Source organism: Schistocerca piceifrons, chromosome 9 (genome assembly GCF_021461385.2).
Source record: "Schistocerca piceifrons isolate TAMUIC-IGC-003096 chromosome 9, iqSchPice1.1, whole genome shotgun sequence".
Lineage (NCBI taxonomy): Eukaryota > Metazoa > Arthropoda > Insecta > Orthoptera > Acrididae > Schistocerca > Schistocerca piceifrons.
The window spans coordinates 92,225,529-92,232,828 of NC_060146.1; the positions used below are offsets into that span (position 1 = coordinate 92,225,529).

Genomic DNA, 7,300 nt, shown 5'->3' on the forward strand with positions numbered 1-7,300 from the left:
GGTCGTCAAATATATATCTGTGCGTGGCCATTTTAACCATGAAGCGGCTGCAGCCGAGTGGTGGCGGCACAGTAGCTCAGCGTGTTCGGTCAGAGCGTTAGCTTTCTTTTGTAATAAAAGAACTGATCGAACGGACCATCGGATGTCCGCTCTGAACAAATTCAACGAATAATATAGAACAAAATATTTTTAAAAAAAGTGGTTGGCGTTCAAGCCGGTGGATCGCTGGATCGAGTTCGTCAATTTTTTTTATTTTCAACACAGTAATTTTCTTTATTATTTATATTACAATTGATATAATGGGGAAAATACGCGTAAACAGATAAACTTTTATTACATTTACAATGTTATTTGGCAGTCTACTACTTTTTTTATGACAAATAATGTAATATTGATAACTATCGACTAGTGATACTGAAAGTGTATGCTTGTCGGTGATTTGAGAAATCCCTTAGACCTGGAAGGAGCCCGAAACGGCTTATTACCTCCAAGTTTCAACCGGAAAAGATGGCTTTCTTAAGATTTGCAATTAATCGTCGCTTTCGACGAGTACAAGTTGCAGGATGGTATTTTTCGTAAAAACATAGAAAACATAAAGGTAAACGGCACCAGATGCATTGAATAAATGCTATGTTTCCGCATACGCAAGGTCTTTTGACGTTTTCCGCGGAAAAACAAAATCTCGTTAACATTTTCAAAAACCTCTCTTTCAGACGATAGTTTGGAAGCAAACCATGCATAACGCAGTATTTCCTTAAAAATCGGAGCTGATAATTGGTTATGCAGTATCGAGTGTATTTTAATAGCGTCTTCCGAGAAGCACTTTCTCGTTCTCTTTCGATTAAATACGAACAGTTTTGAAGGCACGGACAAGCATACATTATCAGTATAACTTTATGCGTTTGGTCGTGTACTAGTCGATAGTTATGAGTATTACATTATTTGTGAAACTAAAAATTAGTAGACTGCCAAATAACATTGTAAATTTAATAAAAGTCCATCCGATTACACGTATTTTTCGCATTATATCAATTGTAATATAAATAGTAATGAAAATGACTGTGTTGAAAATTTAAAAAAAATTGACGAACGGAACTCGATCCAGTGATCTAGTGGCTTGAACGCCAACCATTTTTTTTAACATCTTGTTCTATATTGTTCGTCGAATTTGTTCAGGGCGGACGTCCGATGACACCCGTTCAGTTTCTTCGTTCATCCGTTCGCTCAGTTTTTTACTAGAAAAGAGAGCTGACGCTCTGACCGAACACGCTGAGCTACCGTGCCGCCAGCACTCGGCTGCAGCCGCTTCATGGTTAAAATGGCCACGCACAGATATATATTTGACGACCGAAATTATTTTGCGATTTTCTCAGTAACGCTTGAGAAGTACGCGCTACTGCTTACACATTTTGTTGTCCTCGTGGAGTACTACGAGTGTACGAAGTTTTCAGTAAATCCGCGTTCCAAACGTCGTGGCCTCCCCTTGTCTGAGACATAGCTTCGACAAGTATCTCAAAGGTGTCTACAAACTTTCTCCGTAATGGTGCAAAAGCACGACGGTCTGCGATGTCACCTTCAGATTTGGCGTCGCTTCGAACAGAAAGGTGTCGACATATGAAAAAAAAGACAGAAAAAGAACACCACACTGCCGTTCATGTGCGTTGTAAGGTGGGTTAGTGATGTCACATTGGCACTTAAGTTCACCTCAGCTGTGTACAACACCGCCGTGGACGCGTCACGCAGTGGGTCCGGTCGTCACACCTCCTCCTACTTACATTTCACCCCTTCTTTTGACGACTCTGCGAGTGCAGTCAGAACCACAGGGGATGGCATATAGGGCGCCAATGAAACCATGCCTTCCCTTGGGGCATTGTTTCTCACAGGGTTGGAACACTTGCACGCAGTGACATTTGCAACGAAGTGACACTTGCACGGAGACAAAGGCTCGCGCCAGACTAACCGAATTTTCACAGGTAAAGCCACACTAGTAAAGCTAGCAGTTCCGCGCCGCTGCTCATTCGAGCTGGCTCGCGCTCACACCACAGCAGTGAGCAACAAGGTGTCGTCTCACCGTGGTTCATGAACGTGTTTCGTGGCAAATTTACTTTTAAGACCGTTATATTAACGAGAACGGACAACGAAATTCAACATGAAACTTCCTGACAGATTAAAACTGTGTGCCGGACCGAGATTCGAACTCCGGACCTTTGCCTTTCGCGGGCAAGTGCTCTACCACGGGCACTTGCCCGCGAAAGGGAAAGGTACCGAGTTCGAGTCTCGGTCCGGCACACAGTTCTAATCTGCCAGGAAGTTTGATTATTTTGTTGTATATTATTCGTTGAATTTGTTCAGGGCGAACGTCCGATGGTCCGTTCGCTCAGTTCTTTTATTAGAAAGGATAGCTGACGCTCTGACCGAACACGCTGAGCTACCGTGCCGCCACCATGCGGCTGCAGCCACTTCATGGTTAAAATGGCCGCGCACAGATATATATATATATATATATATATATATATATATATATATATATATATATTCGACGACCGAAATTATCTTGCGATATTCTCAGTAACGCTTGAGAGGTACTCGCTACTGCTCACACATTTTGTTGTCCTCATGGAGTACTACGAGTGTACGAAGTTTAGAGTAAATACGCGTTCCAAACGTCGTGGCCTGCCCTTGTGAGTGGGAGACAATTTTGGGGATTCGAAAAAGTGATCCCTCAATTTTGTTGCACAGTGTATATTTACCAGCGTCACTTAAAGTGGTAGAGTTGTTAAGTGAGTGTTATCCAGATGCAGAGTTTAGTTTTATACAAATTAGAAACATGTTTAACCCAAACGTAATTTTGTTGGAAGTACAAAAATTAATAAAAAACGCGTTTCAAATAATTGGTTTCGAAAGGCTAAATAGAAAGTTTGATTCTAAGTTTCTCAAAAGTTCTCGTACAAAACCTGAGAATTTATTACAGTTCGATATTTGGTTAATTATTCGTATATATTTTCAACTTAATTTGAAGTCAGAATATTCTGTTCTGCAATCTTCTACAAAGCAATTTATTATAAAATAATAATGTGACAACCAGCGGTATGCTTTAAAGTATAATGACATTCGTAGTCTCGTTCTACATTAAAATTAAGGTTATCAGTGTACAGGGTGTCCCACTCAAACCTCCCTGCTTTCAAGGACCCTGGAGAGGAAAACCACAGTAGAAACGACAATGAAAAATGCACCACATTGTAGAGCATCTTAAAGAATTTGTATTCCCACATCAGAAGTGCCAAGTATCGTCGCCAGAGTGCAGCGTAGTCGCATGAAGTGAAAATGGCAACTCCACAGCAGCGGGCGCAAGTAGTCGTGCGGTTTGCAGAAACAAAATCGCCGAGTACTGTGCAAACACTTTATCGTCGTGGCTATGAATGTGATCCACCTGATGCGAAAACAAGTAAGGAATGCTATAGGAAGTTTCCGGCAAAAGGAAATGTTCTGAAACATTCTGACAGTGCATGTTACGGAATTTCGGAAGAGACAGTGGAGCATATCAGACAATTGTTTCTCACAAGCCCACGTAAGTCAATTCGTCAAGCGTCTAGGCAACTTGATGTACCTCGATCAACATTGCATCGAGTAGTTCCCCAGCGTCTTCGTATGTGTGCTTACAAGGTGCAAATTCTGCAACATATGACGACAACAATTTGCTGCGGATATGCTGCAGCGTATTGATGGGGATGCCAGCTTCCTGGAAAGATGTTTATTTTGAGATGAGGCAATCTTTCATCTATCAGGAAGGGGTAATAGGCATGATGTTCGGATTTGGGGTTCGCAAAATCCGCACGTTGTCATTGAACACGTTCGTGATAGCCCTAAAGTAAAAGGCAGGTGCAGGGTAATTCACGACAGGATTGTTGAACCGTTCTTCTTCGCGGAACAAACAGTGAATGTGTCAGTGTGTCTGGACATGTTGGAGCAGTTTCTGTACCCTCAGATACAAGACTTGCAACCCATCATTTTTCAACAAGATAGAGCTCCACCGCATTGGTCAGCGGCTGTTCGCAAGTTCCTGGATAGGAAATTTCCCAATCGTTGGATGGGACGCGGAGGACCCATTGCCTGGTTCACTCGACGTTAAGTCGCTTGATTTCTTCATGTGGATATTGGTGAAGGGCCGCTTGTATGCGACCAAGGTGGACCATATTCCTGCGTTGCGACGTCGTATCACTAAAGCGATTGCAACAATAATAGAGGAAATGTTATAAAGAAGTTGGCAGGAAATTGAATAAGCTCGATATTCTTTGTGCTACAAGTCGTCAACATGTAGAGGTGTATTGATGATAAATAAGTTCTTTGAGATGCTCTACAATGTGGTGCATTTTTCACTGTCGGATATAATGTGGTTTTTTGTGTTAGCAGAAGAGCCAACACCGTGTTACGAGTGGAGGCCGAAATGCACGCGTTTTAGCTCACGCAGGCTGGCGTGAGGAGGGAAGAACTATACTGACGTGAGGTCTGGAACATGACAAGGAATGAGAATTCGGAAAGCGGACGTAATTAGTTTGATACTTAACTTTAATCCATTAATGATGAACGTCGCTCTTGACGGTACATGAGTCACAATATTATCTGTTCAGAATACATTCATAGTAACTGAATATGGCGCCTTGTTAGGTCGTAGCAAATGACATAGCTGAAGGCTATGTTAAACTGTCGTCTCTTTAAATGAGAATGTATGTAGACAGTGAACCATCGCTAGCAAAGTCGGTTGTACAACTGGAGCGAGTGCGAGGGAGTCTCTCTTAACTAGACCTGCCGTGTGGCGGCGCTCGGTCTGCAATCACTGATAGCGGCGACACGCGGGTCCGACGTATACTAACGGACCACGGCCGAATTAAAGGCTACCACCTAGCAAGTGTGATGTCTGGCGGTGACACCACAGTTTTCTTCTCCTGGGTCTTTGAAATAAGGGAGGTTTGAGTGGGACACCCTGTATTTTGTTAACTGAAGGCAGAGGAGCCGACCGCTGTGGTCGAGTGGTTCTAGGCGCTTCAGTCTGGAACCGCGCGACCGCTACTGTCGCAGGTTCGAATCCTGCCTCGGGCATGGATATGTGTGATGTCCTCAGGTTAGTTAGGTTTAAGTAATTCTAAGTTCTAGGGGACAGGTGACATCAGACGTTAAGTCCCATAGTGCTCAGAGCCATTTGAATCGTTTGAAGACTACATGTCTGTCCGACGCCATTTGAACCATTTGAAGGTGGAGGAAGGAGAAAGGTAAGGAAAGGGAATGGACTATCAATGTAATTAGCAACAGCTACGAACACTGTTGTTCCCGCTTCTTATGTGTCGGTTTCTTCATTAATTTAACATTTGGTGGCGTGGGGTAACCTATTCTGATACTTTACAACATGCAACAACTTACTTGCCGTTCTGAGTGACGTCATTAGCCGAAAACACGTTTTCGTGATCTATAACCAATCACGAAAAAACGGGTGTTACACCTTGACGCGTGTCACCCTGCATATCGCTTCAACCTTCAGCTTTCCACCTGAGTTTTTAATATTCATACAGGAGCATCTCTCACCTCCAAATCTTTCAGTAAAAAAATTGCGTGGATTAACGCTGCCTGCTGAACAGATTGGTCTTGGTTCGACCCTCGGTCCGCCCTTCAGTTTTAAATGTGGCAGCAAGTTTCCCAACTGAAGTGTCGGCATCCGCCGCGGTAATGACAGTATGTATTTCACACAGGCGAGAACTGGGAGTTGGGCCGCACATTAGCGATGTAAAGTGGCGGCAACTGACGCCGGATGAATTCGCCACAGCGTAGCGACAGCTGCGCAAACACGGCTTGCCTGGCCTGCTACAGTGCAGGCGACGCGCCCAGACGGCGCTCATTGGCAGGCAGAACACAGACCGGCGATCGCCGGGCAGAGCGCGTCCCGCGACGCGCAGAACCGGTCGCCGCGGCGCGCCTCGCCCGGGGCTGTCATTACGGGACATTAGGCTACCTGACTGCTGTTTCTTCAATTTTCCGCTCCTTTCACCCGCCGCTGCAGCCGCGAGTTTGCGGGACCGGGGAAGAAGCGGCGAGGTTTCTCCTCGGTGGCCGCGTGGGCAGGCTGACGGAGAGGCAGGGAGAGCGAGAGAGATTCGCAGCACAATGGGCCATCCATCAGCTGGCGCGGGGCATACCAATCTGTTAATTATGGTAATGCCTATCAAGGGGCGTAGCGGCCAATGAACACTCAGGTCGCCACCACCAAACAAGCCAAGGCAAACACTGCGGCCGGTGCTCTCCACCTCCGCCACTATCTCCCTCATTCCTCGCTTTTTTCCTTCCTCTGCATCTGGCTCTGCACCCTGTAACCCACCGTACAGTCCGTGATAGAGAGTACGTATCAAGAGAGTTCAATCAGAAATGAAACACACTTCCTTTTCTCGGCCAATTTCAGTTCAAAAAATGCGGAATTTGTTGTTGGTGAACAAATATTCCCGCTTCAGCGCCTATGGTTCCATGAAGTTCCGAAATCTGGCGGCCCTATACGTGGCCTTCAAAATGCCAAGCAGAGAGATGTCATTGAGTTCGTTTTGGCATCGCAGATAGTTGCTTGCAGAATGTCTACGCAAACCTGGCAGTGAACAAAAGCACAGTGAGTCGTTGGGCGAGCCGTCTGCCATCATCACAAGGTTATGAAGACCTGTCCGAGCTCCCACGTGCCGGCTGGCCGAGCTCAGCTGTGATTCCTGCAGCTTTAGAAAGTGTGGACACTCTCATTCGAGGTGATCGAGGGATCACAATCAAATACGTCGCTGAAACTTCGTGGCAGATTAAAGCTGTGAGTACTGGGCGTGAGTCGTGCTTCGGTAGCTCAGTTGGTAGAGCACTTGCCCGCGAAAGGCAAAGGTCCCGAGTTCGAGTCTCGGTCGGGCACACAGTTTTAATCTGCCAGGAAGTTTCATATCAGCGCACACTCCGATGCAGAGTGAAAATCTCATTCTAAATACGTCGCTGCTCAACCGGACGTATCTGTTGTTAACGGTGACACACTCGTCCACCAAATTAGAAGAGCATTTTGCAGGTATCGTTGAATCGCAAGTAAAACAACACTGACCTGTAAGTAGAGGCATCGTGTGCAGTGAGAACAGGAAACGAAAGGTATCAAATTACTGGTGCGACCAGTGTGATGTGGAGCTGTGCGTTGTGTCTCGTTTCGAAATACATGTTACAAGGGGTAGAAGTGCAGGTATTTTTATATTTTGTATCTTAATGCGTATACACATCGGTGTGTTGCTTCTTTTTTCTCTGC

General features: G+C 45.3%; 1 non-coding gene across 1 annotated transcript; it reads left to right on the top strand.

The window, feature by feature from the left end:
• Window positions 1-6,850: 6,850 nt before the first annotated feature.
• On the top strand, window positions 6,851-6,925 carry Trnas-cga. The gene has a single exon. It is a non-coding gene; the product is annotated as a tRNA-Ser (tRNA).
• Window positions 6,926-7,300: the final 375 nt, after the last annotated feature.